The sequence below is a fragment of the Vanacampus margaritifer genome, chromosome 19, assembly GCF_051991255.1.
Source record: "Vanacampus margaritifer isolate UIUO_Vmar chromosome 19, RoL_Vmar_1.0, whole genome shotgun sequence".
Classification (NCBI taxonomy): Eukaryota; Metazoa; Chordata; class Actinopteri; order Syngnathiformes; family Syngnathidae; genus Vanacampus; species Vanacampus margaritifer.
In genome coordinates, this window is record NC_135450.1 from 16,484,811 (window position 1) to 16,504,073 (window position 19,263).

At 45.5% G+C, this 19,263-nt stretch overlaps 1 protein-coding gene across 4 annotated transcripts in view; it reads right to left on the reverse strand.

Annotated features, from left to right (window-relative positions):
* Nucleotides 1-19,263, reverse strand: part of hivep2a (HIVEP zinc finger 2a) — a 57,315-nt gene that overhangs the window by 35,952 nt on the left and 2,100 nt on the right. For 2 of the 4 annotated variants that reach the window (XM_077553501.1, XM_077553496.1), the window contains exons 1-2: nt 13,795-14,176; nt 7,566-7,619 (exon numbers count right to left, since the gene is read on the reverse strand). The gene's annotated coding sequence lies outside the window, so the exon portion shown is untranslated. Of the gene's footprint in view, nt 1-7,565; nt 7,620-13,794; nt 14,177-19,263 lie in introns of those variants that run through there. The other 2 variants (XM_077553497.1, XM_077553499.1) reach the window with 2 other exon arrangements.

Sequence of the window (19,263 nt, forward strand, 5' to 3'; positions counted from 1 at the left end):
CAGTCTCATGGAAGCTGACAACAGCAAAGGAAAGGCAGTGTACGGATTAAGAATAAACGGTCTTTGTTGTCTGCCCATGTTTACGTCTTGACTTGATTGCGTTTATTTTGTCGGTAATCAAGCTGACTGCGGCTTTGTGAGGACCAATAAAAACGTGGTGATTTGATGAGTCACGCTGCAATTACAACAAAAAGACACAAAAACAAAACCGACTTTGTTTGCTTTCACCATTTTGGAAGCCGTCAACAAAAAAAGTGTGGAAGATCAGTTGAAGCAACACGGCAACAAAAAAGACTGAAGTTCTGCGAGGGAGAGGGAAAATATCGTCCATGCTGTCTTGGTGTGGTAACAAAAGCGCTACTTGCCATTGGTTGCTCACGTGCATGAGACAGGACCGCCCCCTCAAAACAGGCTCATGTCATTGTAAGGATGCTGTGACTACAGATTGTGTTTGTGATGCAACTTCCTTCCTTCCTTTGTGCCCATCCTTCCTTTCATTCCTTCCCTTCTTTCTCTTCCTTCCTTCATCCCTTCTTCCTTCTCTTTTCCCATCCTCCCTTTCATTCCTTCCTTCCTCCTCCCTACTTTTCTTCCTTCCATTGCCTCCCTCCCTCCCTTCTCTTCCTTTGCGTTCTTCCTTCCTTCTTTCCTTCCATCCTTTTTCCCCTTCTTCCTTTCCTTCCTTCCTATTATTCCTTCATTCTTCCCCTTTCTCCTTCCTTCTTTCTTTTCTTCCTGTCTCCCTTCTCTTCCTTCCTTTCTTCCTTTTCCCTTCCTGCCTACTCTCCTTTCCTTACTTCCTTGTTTCCTCTCCTTCCTTCTCTTCTTCTACCTCCCTTCATCCCTTCCTTCTCTATTCCCATCCTTCCCCATTTCTCATCCTTCCTTTATTCCTTCGTTCTTCCCCTTTCCTCCTTCCTTCTTTTCAACCTTCCCTCCCTGCGTCCCTCCCTTCTCTTCCTTTGCTTTCTTCCTTCTTTCCTTCCTCCTTCTCCTTCCTTCCTCGTGTCCCTTCATTCTTCCCTTTTTTCTGTTCCTTGCTTCCTTTCTCCCCTCCCTCCGAATCCCGAGATCTCGCTCGCACACACAGACGAACAACCTCTCACACTCTCACTAACACACGCTAACCCTGACACCCTTCCACTCACCGACTCAAACACACCCTCATGCACACTCACAGGCCCAAGCACTACCCACTCACTCTCACCCACACACGCATTTGCGCACGCACGCACGCACGCACGCAGTTCCCGCTCGGCCTCCCCGCTCGGCCTCCCCGCTCTGTTTCCCGGTGACGCAACGACTCCGTGAGGCTCAAGTGCACAAAAATCCCGTCCCGCTCTCTCGCTACATTATGGCAGCAGCGCTCGCCATCAAATATGCATCCAATTACGTAACAGCCAGCAACTGTTACGCAACTGCGCCGCCTGTCCCCATCTACACCCCCAAGACCACCGCCGCGACCACTTTCGTGCGGCGCCAGATGGGGAACGCCACAAAAACATCCTCAACGTGCGCGTGCGACAAAATCTGGAGCAAGACGGATGAGCGATGGAGGAGATAAACTTCGAGTGCAGTAGCTTGATTTGTGCTATGACCAAATCATCTTTCCCCATTGAAATGAATGGAAGTGCCAGTAATCCGTTCCAGCCCCTCCCACCCTTCCCCCCAAAAACCCAACAAATTTTGCAATGTGTTTTTGTTGTTGAGTTCATTTCAACATCTGTCAAGGTGTCAACCTTTCGGGGGGGTTTTCCCACACTTCTTCATCCCAACAACACACACACGTGTATACACACACACACACACACACACACCAAAATAAAAGCCTTTGGCTTGCCTTTGGCCGTGGCCACAAACCAAACAGGAAACCTTCAAGTGCTGACTGGTGGTCCAGACTGAGGATGAAGATAAACCTCCCTAAGTGTTGTGCTCGTTTATGTTGCTGCTTGTGCCTCACACACACCACAAATGAAAATCACACCACACAATTTAGTCAGAAATCCTAGAAAAAGTCAACACAAACGCTGATAATCAATTATTTAATTTATTTCAAACTGACCAATTGTGTAAAAATGAATCAAGGAAGTGCACTACTTGGCAGCGACCTGCAGGGGCGCCATTGCTTACACTTTGCCGTGTATGCACAGGACCCGATTTCGATTTTTGACCTAATAAATTTACGATAATCAATTAGTTGGCATGATTAATAAAAAAAAAAATACAATCAACAATTTCTATTTTAGTCCTTTAAGTTTATACTATTTTATCCTTTACTATTTGTTTTAACTTTACAGCAGTGTGAAAAATCGGCCAGTTATTTTTCTTCATCTCATGTTTTCATTTCACTGTAAATATATATATATTTTTTTTTTAAAGCCCATAATGAGCATTTCTTTAACATCAAATGTCCAAATGGTGAAAGGAACATCTCCAAATGGACTTTTGATTCTTTATAAAAGGACTTATCAGAAGATATTTGCATAGATATTTTAGGATCCTCACACGGTCCGCTGGGAATAAGATTAGATGTAGGACATATACGCACACACACACACACACGCAGGTATGATGACAACAAAGTGTGAATAAATTAATTTGTGCTGTCAATGACTTGAGAGGAGGAAAGACATAGCAAGACCTCACGCTGTCAACCGGCAGAAGAAAGAAGGATTTTCAGGACTTTTTTTGTTGTTTTGTTTTGGGATAAAAGAGGACACGAGGAAGAGGAGGAGGAGGAGGAGGAGGAAGGACACAAGGAAAAGAAGAAGTATTTTTGTGTTAGCTTCCAGGCTAGAACTTGCTCGTTCGTACATGCTAATGTGACAAGCGGCGGCAGCTAGCCAGCGTTGCTAGCGTCTTAGCACTAATACCTCACATCGAGCTTATCTTGTGTCAACGGCACACATACACACAGAGTTAGCGCTGATGGCTAATCCGAGCCGCTACACCAACCAGGCCCAAGCTGCTTTTTCCCCTTCTTTTTTCTTTTTTTTTTTACGCCTCCAAAAATATGTCAGCGGCGTGAGATTAAGATTAGCGGTTTGAAGATGAAAACGCTGAATGTAGCGGCGGGAGCAACGCTGACATCCAGAAGACGCTGGAGGACATTTTGGAGGACAAGGACATTTTCTAGCAATTCAAGGCTTGAAAAAAAAGCGGTTTGACATCACAGTTTGCTAATTTTTTCCACCCAAATGCATTCAATTGCAAAACTTCAAAAAAATCACAGTCTTTCCGGTAATTGAACGGCGTAGACTGTCTGGAAAAGCTTTGTTGGGCTACGCAACTTAAATGTATCTACATGCGTGTAGTAGGAGGTCAAGGTAAGCTTGGTATTTACGCCGCCCCAAGTAGCTCACAACAAGGCTAGCTAGCTAGCTAGTGTGGCTAAACAGTTAACTAGTGGGGACTCGCTATTAAGTCAGTAATCAATTGGATGAGGAAAGACAGAAAACTCATGCTAATTGCTAAGCTAACCGAAAACTAACACGTAATGGTTAATCCCCTTTTCACTGAAATCTTAAAAGGTCACTTATTCAACTTTGAACAGCAAACTAGCGCGGCCTGCCTTTGTTTTTGCATCGCTGCACCTGCTGGAGCTCGACTGCCATTCAGCATGTCGACTTCCCGCGTGAGAACAGGAAGTGATGTCACCCAGATGACAGCCTTGCTCCGCTAAGTGCCTCCAAATGACGACTGCTAATAACAGCCTTCCTTCCCGGTCCTCCTCTTCCTCCCGTCAAGGCCGAGGCGCCGCGCCAACTTTCTGCTCTCTCCCTCGTCTTCCTCCGTCTGGCCCTCTCTCGTATCATTTCGGACGGGCGCAGAGCCAGCGAGCCACGGCAGAGGGCCGCCACCTGTTCCCCACCAGCGGGGAGATGATGATGACAATGAAGATGATGATGATGATGGTGATGATGGTGAGGAGGAGGACACGTGGAGGCAAGGCGAAAAACCGGGAGAATGCAACAGGGTGAACGTGAACTCACATACACAGTCCAACACACACCTACTCTACTCTCACTTCACACTCTCATGCTTCTACAAACGAGTGAATTCTCGCAACCACTCACTCTCTCACGCTCAGGCAATTAAATGAGGCACTGACGCATATACTCTCTCACATCCTTTAACTCTCATTCATACAATCTCTCACATACACTCACACACAACTTTCATTCAAACACACAGCGCTTTCACACCTGCACACTCACCCTATCAAATGCGCACACACACTCTCATGCACTTGCCACATGCATACTCTCTCACTCTCATACGCACACTAATTCTCTCACGCACACTCATTGAAACAGACACACATTTGCATGCACTCACTCACTCTCATGCAAACTCGCGTTGCACGCTATCCAACATACACTCACACGCAGCTACTCTCACGTTCACACAACCACTGACTCTCACATGCACTTACACTCACACACACTCTCTCTCTTTCTCGCTCACTCTCTCTCTCTCATGCACTCACAAACAGTCGTACGAATTCACACATACTTTTTGTGAGACTGCAAGGCTGTACAGGAAGCGTGTACGCTTAACAAAGCCTTCATTTGCATGTCAGATGACGCGGAAGTGATTGCGTGCACGCACACACACACACACACACTTTTCATGTGATTTGAATGTGGGAACAAAAGCCCCAACAGTGGACACGAATCGGCGTGGAGGAAACAGGAAGCGGACAAATTGCTGCGGTCTCAGCAACGGTCGCGCGCCACACTAAACCAGTCAAATGATGCACGTCTCTTATCTCACACACACACACACACACACACACACAACACACGCACACCTCGCCGCCGTTCCTCCTCATGACCTCCCCTCCTCGCCACCTCACCTTCTCGCCACGTTTGCCTCATGACATTACAGGTCACCACCTCAACTCCTCATCTGATAACACCTCCTCAGCAGCTTGACACCTCCTGCCCTCACCTTCTTAACCTCTTGTGGCCTCCCCTCCTCATCTTATCACCTCCTCACTTAATCAGCCTGGCAACCATCTCGCCATCTCGCCATCTCGCCATGCCACGTGGCAGAAACAGGAAGCGGACAAATTGCTGCCGTCCTTGTACCACGCTACACCAGTCAAATGATGCCCATCTGTTATCTCTCGCACACACACGCGCATGCACACGCATGCACACACGCATGCACACACGCCCGCACGCGCGCACAAACCATGTTATTTTCTCAAGGGCACAGCTTGCATCCTTGCTATCAAGCCGGGATCACCATGGCAACTAAATATACACTTTGTCTGCAAATCCTGCCTTTTTTAACGAAACACTTTCTTTCATTTCAACAGATTATTGTGCGCGTGTTTGTATCTCTGTGCAGGGTGTATAGAGACGTGTGTGTGTGTGTGTGTGGGTGCGCGCGTAGCAGTGAGAGAGTGAGTGGGTGTGTGCACATGAGAGTGTTGTGAGAGAATATGTGTGAGAGTGTGTGCGTGAGAGAGAATTGTGTGAGGGTGGCTGTGGGGAAGTGATAATGAGAGTTGGTGTGAGTACATGAGATTGTTGAGTTGAGTTTGAATGTGTGAGTGGATGAGTGTGAGAGTGAGTGAGTGAGAGAGAGAGAGAGATGGGCAGTGAGAGAGAGTTAGTGAGTCTGAGAGTGGGTGTGAGCACATGAGGGTGTTGTGTGAGAATATGTGTGAGAGTGCGCGTGTGGGAGAGAATTGTGTGAGGGTGGCCGTGGGGAAGTGATCATGAGAGTTGGTGTGAGTACATGAGATTGTTGAGTTGAGTTTGAATGTGTGAGTGGATGAGTGTGAGAGTGAGTGAGTGAGAGAGAGAGAGAGATGGGCAGTGAGAGAGAGTTAGTGAGTCTGAGAGTGGGTGTGAGCACATGAGGGTGTTGTGTGAGAATATGTGTGAGAGTGCGCGTGTGGGAGAGAATTGTGTGAGGGTGGCCGTGGGGAAGTGATCATGAGAGTTGGTGTGAGTACATGAGATTGTAGAGTTGAGTTTGAATGTGTGAGTGGATGAGTGTGAGAGTGAGTGAGTGAGTGAGAGAGAGACGGGCAGTGAGAGAGAGTTAGTGAGTCTGAGAGTGGGTGTGAGCACATGAGGGTGTTGTGTGAGAATATGTGTGAGAGTGCGCGTGTGGGAGAGAATTGTATGAGGGTGGCCGTGTGGAAGTGATCATGAGAGTTGGTGTGAGTACATGAGATTGTAGAGTTGAGTTTGAATGTGTGAGTGGATGAGTGTGAGAGTGAGTGAGTGAGAGAGAGACGGGCAGTGAGAGAGAGTTAGTGAGTCTGAGAGTGGGTGTGAGCACATGAGGGTGTTGTGTGAGAATATGTGTGAGAGTGCGCGTGTGGGAGAGAATTGTGTGAGGGTGGCCGTGGGGAAGTGATAATGAGAGTTGGTGTGAGTACATGAGATTGTTGAGTTGAGTTTGAATGTGTGAGTGGATGAGTGTGAGAGTGAGTGAGTGAGAGAGAGAGAGAGACGGGCAGTGAGAGAGAGTTAGTGAGTCTGAGAGTGGGTGTGAGCACATGAGGGTGTTGTGTGAGAATATGTGTGAGAGTGTGCGTGTGGGAGAGAATTGTGTGAGGGTGGCCGTGGGGAAGTGATCATGAGAGTTGGTGTGAGTACATGAGATTGTTGAGTTGAGTTTGAATGTGTGAGTGGATGAGTGTGAGAGTGAGTGAGTGAGAGAGAGACGGGCAGTGAGAGAGAGTTAGTGAGTCTGAGAGTGGGTGTGAGCACATGAGGGTGTTGTGTGAGAATATGTGTGAGAGTGCGCGTGTGGGAGAGAATTGTGTGAGGGTGGCCGTGGGGAAGTGATCATGAGAGTTGGTGTGAGTACATGAGATTGTTGAGTTGAGTTTGAATGTGTGAGTGGATGAGTGTGAGAGTGAGTGAGTGAGAGAGAGAGAGAGACGGGCAGTGAGAGAGAGTTAGTGAGTCTGAGAGTGGGTGTGAGCACATGAGGGTCTTGTGTGAGAATATGTGTGAGAGTGTGCGTGTGGGAGAGAATTGTGTGAGGGTGGCCGTGGGGAAGTGATCATGAGAGTTGGTGTGAGTACATGAGATTGTTGAGTTGAGTTTGAATGTGTGAGTGGATGAGTGTGAGAGTGAGTGAGTGAGAGAGAGAGAGAGACGGGCAGTGAGAGAGAGTTAGTGAGTCTGAGAGTGGGTGTGAGCACATGAGGGTGTTATGTGAGAGTGCGTGTGTGAGAAAGACAGAGAGAGAGAGGGATAGAGTTGTGTGAGAGTGGTAATGAGAGAGAACATGTGTCTGAGTATGCATGTGTGTGCGAGAGAGAGTGAGTGTGAGAGAGAATGTGCCTGTGTGTGTGTATCCCACCCCAAAACAAAACACAAAAATCATCCATCCGCGTACGAGGTGACATAAGAAAATAAAGATGGAGCAGATGGAGACATGCAGTGTGGATGCCGGCGCCATGGCAACCGCATGCAGAGTCGCAACACGCAATCGTTCACATTTAGCTCTCGCTCTGATTGGCTGGCCGAGGCGCTCGAGCAGGAAGCGACTGGCACACACGCAGTTGTGTTGTGTTGCTTTGATCCTACCTGATTGTTGTCCTGTGGTCCAGCCCAGTAAACACATAAATCGGGTTCCAGTTGCTGGAAGACACACACAGTCAAAATATTAGGAACAGACATTTTGGTTTAAGCTACCATTTTGCTACAGGAAGTTGGAAACAAATTCATAAAAATCAGGATGCACAAAAAAAGTCTCTAGGACCCAAGCCAGAGAAGGAAAAGGAAGTCGGCCATTTTGGTTTTGAAGCAACCCTTTCAACCAAATTTCAGTACTAAGAAAGTCCGAATAAGGAATACGCCCAAATGAGCCCTAATCATAAGCGATGATGTCCCTTTGCTAAGCTTTAGTTAGCTAAAGTGGGCGGAGCTTGCTGTTAAAATCGGACCATAATTTGGAAGATCTAACACGTAAAAGAGGTCTTTAATATCGGATTCCATTGGATGGTGTATCGAATGAAGTGGCAAGTGAAGGACTTTGTTTAGTGGGATGAAAGAGAATTTGATGTGAAACACACACACACACACACACACGCACACAAACAACACACACGACACGTTTATTTTTACTTCCTTAGCTGATCCTGACCTTGCGTTTCTACAAACACTTTGTCTTCTCCCCTGATGTGTTTTTAACAAATAAAAAAAATAATAAAAAAGACACAAGGGACATTCTGCTTCACGTCATCTTTTTGTCATTTTCGCCAGCTTTCAACCTGCTGAAAGGTTTTCAAACATCTTGCACGCGCGCACGTATGCAAATGAGGCCAGCCCGCCGGATGCCGGACTACAAGGACACATCATTAGGTACACCTACCAAGTATTACTAGCTAAGTATTTTGTTCAGCTATTTAATAATCAAAGCAAATTTTTGCTTTTCCAAAATCGCCTCGTGACTTGCAACATTTAAAAAGTCGTAAACGAAAAGAAAGTCAAGATCTCGTTTGATGTTATCACTTCCACGAATGACTTGCGGTGGACGTCACGTGTTTTGGTGTCAGCCGAAAAAAAAAACACATTCATTCATTTTGGCGTTCAAATTATTTTTGTGCAATAAAAAAAATTAAATCAACAACATAAAAAAGCAATGTGTGTTTTTTTATGTTGTTGTAGTGATGAAGCTTTTTTTTGTTCCGTCATTTTATCTTGCACGTGAGTTCATCTTGCGGCAAAGATGTTTTGAATGTTTCTTTTTACTTCTCAGTATGCGCAAGTTGCAAAATACATGGAAGAGATAACCCCCCCCCCACCCCCCCCGAAATTATCAAAAGGGGTATTGTACATAATTGACAGTCATTTTTTTACTCTTTTTTTTTTTTTAAACAGAACAAAGTGATGTACAGAGATAAAATAAAGTAATTAATTAAATAACAAATAAGATATCAAATAATTTTATATAAAACCAAAAAAAAACACAGGCACACAAACTGTTTCACAGTCTTATTCACTACATTTAAAAATAATCTTCACGATACGCTAAATAATATGCGAGCGCTGTTTGGTGGCAGCGACCTCAACTCGCGTTGCAATAAGCTGTTTAATGCCACGCCCACTCCTAGTTTGCTGGAAAACTAAACTGAAAACAAAGAGACAGCAGAAAGAGCCCTGCTACCTTAATGCTAATTAGCATCTATTTTTCGGCGCTTTTACACTCGAAGCATTAGATTGAAATGAAACGCTTCCGCCGTGAAGACGGATAATATAAAAGTGCTCAGTCATATATTCTTTATCCTCTGTGTAGGATGGCTCGGCGACGTAGCGGTAAGATCAGAGATTATTCAGGACGCGCTACCGCCGCAATATGATTGGCCGCTGCAAAGAGGGAACAACGGGGAATAGGAACGCAGGTGTGCCTAATATTCTGTCCGCTGAGCGTGCGTGGAAATAGATGAGGTGCTGAGAAACTAGGCCAGTTTGGGGAGCGCTCCGGCTGTCCGCCCGCCTGCCACTTATCGCAACGACGCGCTCTCACGGGACGCGATATAAATAGGCGGTCTGCCGCACATTTTCAAAGATTTCACTTTCGTTTGGAGAGACGGTGAAGATTCATTTGGAAATTCCCGCCGATGTCCTCCTGAAACATTTCGCCAACGTTTCGCCAAAGCTTCAGGAAGTGTCTCACATTGAGGGCGAGCGCGTGAGAAGAGAAGCGAAACCAGAACAGGGACGTCTTTTTTCTACCACACGTGCGCACGTGCCGGGGGGGGAAACAAGAAGCTAAAATGATTTTGGCATCACTTGACAACTCTTCCTTTTCATCCTTCCTTCGACTACCTTGTCAAAAGCTTTCAAAGCAGTTTTTCAACGTTTCTAAACTGTGACAAAAATAACACTGCCATGTGCATGCCAGGCCACTAGTTGGCGATGAAACCCCAACGGAGGCTAAGCATAAATCTTAACAAACACAAAACTTAAGGACGTAACGGATCTCTCAAACGCAAACCTTGTGGTCCGTCCATGTTTTTGGGAAGGTATTTAAAAATAAACAACTGATATAATGTGGTTGCATAAGTGTGCACCCCCTTCAAACTCTTGTTAAATGAATTCAGCATACCTGTCTGATGAATCTCAAAGTTTGGGCTGTTTTAGTAGGCTTTTCCTGGCATTTTTGCAGTCACATCTTATCTGAACCTGTAATTAACTAATTTACTTAGTATCTAAAGGGAAAAGCCTACTAGAACATCTGAGCGTCATTTGGGGTTGGTTCATCAGAGGCAGGTGTGCGCTGACCCCCCATTTGACATGAATTTGGATGCAATTGATTCATTCTTGACACAGCCACATCCCCTGTATGTAACTAAGTAACTATAATTGTAACGTCAAGTAAATAAATGTAACTAAGTAGCTTCAACTAAGACAAAGTAAAATAAGCTAACGAGATCACATTAAAAGGCGGAAAAAGTTTAGAAATGGCTTATCTTGGTCTCATTTGTTTGTCTCACAAAACGTCAGGGGTGTGTAGACTTTTATCATCACTGTATGTGTGTGTGTGCAACCATGTGCGTGTGTGTCAATAATTCAGCCAGTGGCTCTCGGGTTCCTCTCCAGCTCGCTTACACGGCGGCCAAAAGTTTGCCGCGCCATTGAAGGCCGGCGAGATGAGTTACAGTCGGCCTTTGTGGCGTCCGCGCCGCCGCCTGGAAACTCTTCGCTCTGCCAGCAAGTTTTGTTTTTTTTTTCGACACGCCGCTTCTCAGGCAAGACGCACGTGCAGCGCTTGTGTCGCTAATGGATCGTTTACGCATCATTAGCGACACTGATAAGACTTTGTGCTTTTACAGACGCTACAGACACAAATGCTAACTTCCTTAGCGTAGCGGTCACACAAGCTTCCAGAGGTAATGAGCTGCTTCTTCCTAAAAAGTACATTTCATATTATTGAAAGTCACCCTAACAATTCGCACAGTTTGAACATTAAGACTGCGCTTAAAAATACTGTAGGGAGGAAAAAACTGTGCTTAAATAATTAAATTAGAAGTGCAACAATTCATTGGTTAATCGACACCTAATCGATTATGATCTTAATTGACAACTATTTTGATAATTAACTAAATGTTTAGAGACCTTGCTAAACTTAAGTCTGACAAATTCTTGGAGTTCCAGATTCTGGTAAATATTCTCTGATTTGTGGAGCAGCCGAATCAAAACAAGACATTTGCAAACACATGCTTTGACTTTGGACAACAATGATCAACATTTTTGTCGATTTTACGATAGATGTCATGGAGCAAACCAGAAACTGATGCATCATCAATTGCATTTTCTGCACTTTCAATTTGAAAGTATGTCCTGTTTTTTAATGAACGGATGAAAATAAAAACTTTCAATTTCAATTTGATTCATTGATTAATTAAAAGAAAATAATCGACCGATCAATTGATTGAAATAATCGTTAGTTGCAGTCCAAATAACAGCATTGGGGGGGAAAAATCAATTATGATTTGTAATCAGATTTTAGTTTAAAATTACAGCTCTAAAATGTCCTTTTTTCCCAAATATTTGGGTAAATAAAAACATAACAAAAAAATAGGATATTTAGTATAGAAGAAACATGTGCCATGTTATGCTAATAAATATTATCATTCTTCTGTTTTAATTATTCTTAGTAAGTTACAGTGTCCTATCTCTGGTGAGCTATTTTTAGAACAGACCAATGGGCTACTCATGTTGTCCCTGGGGCCAACTAGTACCTCGCTGCATCTGCGTTTGTAAGGTCTCACCTAGCCCCGTCCCCCCCCCCTCCTTTGTTATGCAAAGATGCAGCTTGTTTAGTTAACTTTGCAAGCTGCCAATCATTAAAAAGAAAAAAAGAAAAAGAAAAGCTCATTACTAGTGACAGCCAGTTATTGAAGCCTTGACTGTTTAAAACCACGTAAATTGTCGGTAATCAGCCATTGCCTGCATTTGGCATTACAAATAGAACACGTGCCGATCAGAAAAGTTCATGTATAGGTAACGACATCCGGCAGCACGTAGACTGTCGGATCCCCGCCGGGTCGGCCACTTTCGACTTTTATTCAGCGCGCCGCAAAAGCCTTCATTAGTGGCTGTCGCCATCCGCGCCCATCCAAACTCGCCTCCATTTTCTCCGCTCCTTATTGTTCTGCTTTACTGCTCGTTTCACATTTGCAGCGACAGAGTGGCCACGCAGATGGGACGGGACTTTTTTTTAAATAAAAATACAAATCCCACCGAGATTTCTCATTGATGATTTTTCACTGGAACTGCTTGTGTGTGCGTTTAAAAAAAAAAAAAAGGAAAAAAAAGTTATTCTTATCGTGATCAGGGCTGGGCTGTAAATCCTCCGCCCCCGTGTTTGCACAGTGAAATCATTGCGCTGTGGGTATATTTGCACTTTTTCAACATTTATTTGCACTCGTCCCAACAACATCTTTTCTCTTTGTATGCCCTGCGCTACTGACTCGGCTCTTTAGGCTTGACATTTAAGTATTAATGGTGTAATCATTAAGGAAAATTCATATGATTTGGTTTCACATTTTAAAGTAGTTTGTGTGTCTTTTTTTTGTCATTGGTTTAAAACTGTCAGAGTAGACTGACAATAGTATTAATATTTTTTTAAGAAAAATAAACAAACAGCAGATAAAATGCCCAAATGTTCTTATTAATCTTTAATGGAACAGTAAATGCTGTTACGTGTCATGGAGAATGATGTCATTGCGCCATTTGTGTTTCTCGGGCCTATATTTATTATGCTAATTAGGCCCACTGTGACGTCACAGTAAGGCACAGAGATATTTTAAGAGAATTGATGACTATGGGTTGACTTGGCTGTTAAATGTCACACTAGTTTCATAAAAGACATTTAAAAAAATCTATTTTCTTCTGGGGTCCATGCAAAAATACTGATTATGAATACTATTTTTTTATATATCATTCAACATCCATACTGCAGTTTCTAGCAAATGTGCTCCAATATGTGCAAGTAAATCAAAAGAATTACAAAAACATCCATGAAGTATTTTTCTCTCAACAATTTCTCACTCAACACGCCATACCGACAACAACGTTTGAAGAATGTAACAAAAACAATAAGCAAAAAAAAAAACAACTAAAAAGTGTCTGGAGTGCTGCACGGCCGTACGTCGGAGTCTCCCCGACTGGGGCCCTTCTCTCGACAGCAACACGTCATGGAACATTCCCGGAACCAGCCAGCGCACCACCCACCAGCCTGGCTCCTCATACGCTCTCTCGCGGAGGAAACAAACAGCAGCACACACTCACAAAGTGGCCAAAATTCAACACTTTTCCAACGTGGACGCACAAACACTCATAAAAGTGCATCAAGCAGAAAAATGAGCGCAAAATGGAGGAAATGCCGAAACGAGGACGTCATAAGGTCACGGGCAGCCTGGCAGCACTTGACAACAAATGATCGCGCGGCAAACGATCACCGGCGAGCGGATGTCAAGCGGCCGACGCTCGGGCCCCGAGTGCCGGCTCGGCTTTCTGCCTCAGCCCGCTCTTGCCGCGTCTCCGCCGGCCTTCGCGGCGGCGGCGGCTGCAGCAACAGCAGCCCGCCCGCGCTCCGCGATCGGCCGTGCAAATTCCTCGGGCTGTTACGCAACGCGGCTAATCTGCATGCAAGGCAACGCGTGCCCGCCCGGGGTATTCCCCGCTGCATCGCCGTGAACCCGCCAGTAGCTCGGAACGGATCGTCCGCCGTCAGCCGAGGAAGCCTCGAACGCGAGCGGGAGTTCGGAGGGCACTCCGGGTGAGGCGGGGAGAAGGCGGCTCTTACCTGCCGGGAGCGGGGATGACAACAAGCCGCCGCGGTGACAGGAGGTCCCTTCCGGGGCTTGACACCTCTCGGTTCGCTTGTTGGAGCTCCGGAGGTCGGACGAACGGGCGGAAGGACGAAAGGCGGCGGCGGTGGGGGGAGGTCGGAATCCGAGGAGGAAAAGTTGCGCGTCAAAACGGAAGAAATCCTTCCCGACCGGATTTCTGGTGCCGGAGCTCCGCCGCCGCAGTCAGCCACACGGCGAATGCGAGCGTGTGCGTGCGTCAGGGTGAAATCCGGAGACACACACACGCACGCGAGCACGCACGAGCACGCGCACGCTCACACGGGGTTATTCCGAGCGCCACTTCCCAGAATAGAAGCAGCGGCGAGAGGGAGTGACAGATAGACACTGCGCGCGCGCGCGTGTGCGTATACGTCGCGTGTGCGTGTGTGGGGTTGTGTGTGCGTGTCGTGCGTGCGCGTGCGTGTGTGACGTCGTCGGATCCCCCAGCGCGCAACCAGGGCAGAGGGAGGGGAGGAAGGAGGAGCACTGGCCGAGGACGACGCTCTGTCTGCCGGCTTAGAGAGAGCAGGATTCCCCGGTCACCTCTGGAGCGACCTGTCTGTCTGACTGACTGTCTGTCTGTCTCACTGACTGATTTGCTTCGTGTCTATCTTTTCACACACTCACTGGTCGTTCCAATCCAAATGTATTTCTGAAGCAAAAAGAGTTGACTCAAATTCTTTTGGTAACGTTCTGTACATGGCAATATCATGACACCGATTTTGTAAACAATGTTTTTTTTTATGTGCAAATGCTGAGAATTACCTCTATATTTTCTCTCTGATTCTTTAGATAAACATAATGGCCACCATGACCTCCAGGGGCATGACAACGTTTGCCCCATCCAAGTGGGCATGGCTTGCCAGAATTCCGCCTAGCAACAAACACAATCAAACGAATTAAACTACAGCAACATTTTCATTTTTAAAAGGGAAGTCAAGTAAAAAATGTTCGTTATGATATATGCACCACTAATGCAAACATGGCATTCTGATTAATATTGCGTTTTGGGAGTTGAGCAGCAAAATCCACCCATTTTTATCCATCTGAGGTGGCGGCCATTTTGCCCCTTAATGTCAAGTGACTGATAATGACTCACACTGACTGCTTTCTGTTCGTCGCAAGACGATGCCGCATTCGAGGAAGGTGGGAAATCTGATTTCTCCCACTCGGGTTGAACCAGTTGCGACCCCAAAGTGTTCCAGGCAAATGTAAACAACAAAGATGGCTGAATCCGATACATTGTTGGTTGTTCTGGTTCAGGCAGAACAAATCAAGTTGTGTTATGTGTATATATATATATTTTGAATATTTAATGTAATGTATTTAATGTAATAATAAATAAAGATATGTGTTTATAATCATGTTAATTCTTTTTTGCCTTTCACAATCTGTGTCTCATGGGGGGTCGCCATTGTGGAATGAAATCAGATCGTTCACTAAAATCAGGGTAACTTCACAACTCAGACCTCCCACTTCAAAATGGCGTCCCAGTGCACTCCTCCTGCTCGGAGGTCGTAAGAGTCCGACTTCCCCTGTTCCTCGAATGCAGCATGAGCCTGTAAGCACTGTGATGTTATTTTTAGTCGACAGCGAGTGACAAAATGGCCGCCCCTTGAAATGGATCGTATTTTTGGGGGGGTGCATGATATTGTTACTGTTAAGTTTGAACAGTAAGGCAGAGTCGTATGTCTTTCATGGAAAAGTGTTCCACGAATGTGTCGGCTATCTGCCAGCGTCAACTGATCCATCCTGTCAACGAGAGTCGGAATCTCATGTTTGGTCGGACAGTGGGTCAAATATTCAGGTCAGGGGATTTCCAAAGGCATCCAAAGATGAGCTACTGGGGCTTTGGGGGGGGAGAATTCCCCGGGGTGGGGTCTTCCAAAAATATGCAGTCTGGTATGTGGGGTGAAAACCCGCCGCACGTCTCAGGATAGAGGAAGGAGCGCAAAGACGTTTGGACGTCTTACAGGGAAAAAAAACTTTATTAAAAAGGAATACAAATAACACATTACTGATAAAAACAAACAAACAACAACTATGAAATATAATAACACAGAGAAAGAAAGAAACCAGTACATACTGTAGTATTTGTGTTGGATGTGTGCCTTTTGGGGGCGTGGCCAAGTGAGTGACGCAAGAGCTGCAATCGAGTGCGAGTTGTGGCTTACAACAGCTCCTTGTGCTTGTTCTCATTTCAAATTTGTGCGCTTAACTATTCGTCCCATTCAACTAACGGCAGCCGTGGCTCTCCTTGCCCACATGTGTGGGCATTACATGACCTTGGTCGCGTCATTATTTTTTTCACTTCCCTAAGCTCACTCCAATTTCTCATCCCAGCGTCTTTTCCCCCACAAGTCAGCATCTCAAAACCAAACTTTCCTCTTTTAGTCGCACCTCGTAAACATACTGCGGGGTGTGTGTGTGCGTGCGTGCGTGTCACATTGTGGTCCAATGAGCTTTTGTGGCGACAACCTTGTCATTTTCCCTACAGCGCACTGCGAAAAGCTAGGTGCTGCGTGCGCGTGTGCGTGTGTTGGCCAGCTCTAAGTGGATTAACGTCTGCCTCGGCCTATAAGAGGCTCATCGGTGCATGACCTCGTCAGCGGTGACGCCGTGGCAACGAGCGCCATGGCGACGGCGAGGCGGCCATTTGCATATCTGCTTTCCATACGCAGGAAGGAAGGTGAGCGTGGTGGCTGCTCAAGATGACGGCGGCTCAAGCAGTCGCTCTCTCTCGCCGCACACTTTCCTCACACGCGTCGTTTGGTGCGCTTTTGCGCCACCTCCCTCCTTTAGCTGAAGCGTAGCCGCGTTGCCAGATGTTGAGTCATGTGAGTCATAAGTCTCGCTGGCCTCAAACGACTGCAGCTTGAGCTGCTGTTCTCATTGTCGACTTGGACGCATAACAAGCGCCAAAGCAGGAACTTGCCGAGCTGTTAGCAAGGTTAGCGAGGCTCAAACCTATCACGTGCCTTGGAACAGCCAATCAGAAGACGGGGATAGTGCCGATAAGATCAAGGGTTAGCTTGCTAGCCTTTGGAAGACGAATTTGAAATGCGATGGGTAAAAAAGCATTCTCTTTGCTAGTATAGCTCAGTGGGCTAGGACTTAATTGTGAAGGCCCCGAGCGGGTTAAATTGACATGACAACACATAGACGCTGAAATCTAATTGGACCCCCAAAAAAAGATAGCCAGGATATGACTTTGTGCTGGATGCTTGATGGCGTTTGAAGACACTCAACAAACAACAACTGTGTCACCAAAGGTGGCGCTATACAATCTTTTAGCTTCAAGTCAACTTCAAAAACTTTTTTGGACAATAATATGTTCTATGCAGTCCCACTAGTCTCAATATGGTATTCTGGTGGATATTGTGTTAATGGAATAAGAGTTATGAAGCAAACTCCAGCCGTTTTTATCCATCTCAGGGGGCGGCCATTTTGCCGCTTGCTGGCGACTGAAGATGACGTCAGAGTTGTTCCGAGCTCAAGCAACGACCAATCACAACCTGTTTTCTGAAGCTGAGCTGTGATTGGTTGTTACCCGAGACCTGAGTAGCATTGATGTCATCTTCAGTTGACAGCAAGTGGCAAAATGGCCGCCCCCTGAGATGGATAAAAATGGCTGAAGTTTGCTTCATAACTCTTATTCCACAAATGTAATATTATTCAGAATGTCATGTTTAGACTAGTGAGGTCACATAACATATTTAAGGTTGACTTCCACTTTAATAATACACCTATGACATCATAAAGCATATAAACAAGCTATGCTAGTTAGTGCTAGCATGAAGACAAAGGGACACCGTTACATATTACAACTTAAAATAAGTTGTGTTTTGTTACCATTATTTTTAACATGTTAGCTTTATTTTTCTATTTTGTAACTAATCAGACTGTGTACCTAATGAAGTGGCTAAATATATTAATTAAATCCGTGAATAAAGTGAGTTGCAGTGTTTCGGGTACACATAAAGTTGTGTGGGGGAAAAAAGTGCACGCTTGCCTAAAGTGTCGTCATTGCAAAGACGTTGAAAGTGTGAGAGAGGGAAAAAAAAAAAAAAAAAGGAACAAGTGCTTACACAGCCGCTCGCCTCGGGCTCTCGTCCCTGAACGCAACACAAAAGCTCTCCTGTGACAGCTCACGGATGAATAATGCTTACTCACACACACACTCACGCGCGCACACACACACCGATCCCGACCACACCTTCTGCAGACTCCCACGGATTAGCGGTGGGCGGCTCGCCTTCGTTAACATACTGGGATGTTTACGCATTGCATAACATCTTTCCATGTACTAATCCATCCGCGCTGTCTCTTTAAACTTGCCTAACACGCACGCACGCTCTTCTATCGAGGTGTGGCGCGGGTATTACATAACTGCTGGAGGCTAAAGTTCAAACTACCTGTGTAAAAGGGCATCTTCAATTAGACTCAACATAAAGGGGGGTTAACAGCACCCCACAGTGGCCACTGGTGGTACTGACACATTGTGATCTGAAGTGAGGTCACCAAAGGTTACATATTGATGCTTTAACATTTGAATGATGTTTCTTTTAGGACTGGGCGAAATGACCTTAAATAAAATCAAGATAATATTTAAAAGTAGCTCCTCTCTATTTGCAGCCATGTTAGTTTAAGTAGTGCACGTTAGCAGTCGAAGCACTTTCAACTACAGAAACCTCTGCAAAAAAACATTTAAAAGTCGTTGTGCGAAGTAAAATTATTCCACACAAATGCTGATATAAAAAAAAAAATAGATAAGAAAATAGATTTATTTTCTGTTAAGAAAAAATCTACTATGTCAAAAACTAGTGTGTCTTTTTCTGTAGGCGTGTTATCTACATGTGTGCGCCACACTGCCCCCAAGAGGCCAAGGTGGGCACAGCAGCAATGGCACAAACGACTTGAGCAGTAAAGGGAATTTGTGCTAAAACACTATTAGCGCATTAACTTCGACTGTTCCTATTTAAAATGCAAGAATGTCTAAAAGTACAGAGTCAGTGTTCTACTTATTGCTGCACTTCTTATTTATTTTAATTTTAATTATCTCTCTCTATTCTGTTGTTTTTTACTTACTGTAAACTGCAGCTGGACGGAGTCCAGGAAAAAGTTCCCCACGGGGAAAATAAAAGTATATCGTATCGTATCGTATCGTATCATTAGGAGTTCCAAAAAGAAAATCATCAGTGAAAAATTAAAACTAGCAGCGTGCGTCAGCCAGGAGTGGGCGGGGCTTAAATGATGATGTCATTTCCAGACGGCGGCGGTCCAAAAAGCAAGCGTCTAGGGTGTGTTCCGTCTCCGAGGACGTGTCTCGTCATGGTCGTCGTCGTCTTCGGCTTGTCTGTCATCTCCTCCCCTGACGGCTCTGTCGTGTTCCGTGACACGGAACCACAACACAAGAATTCGGA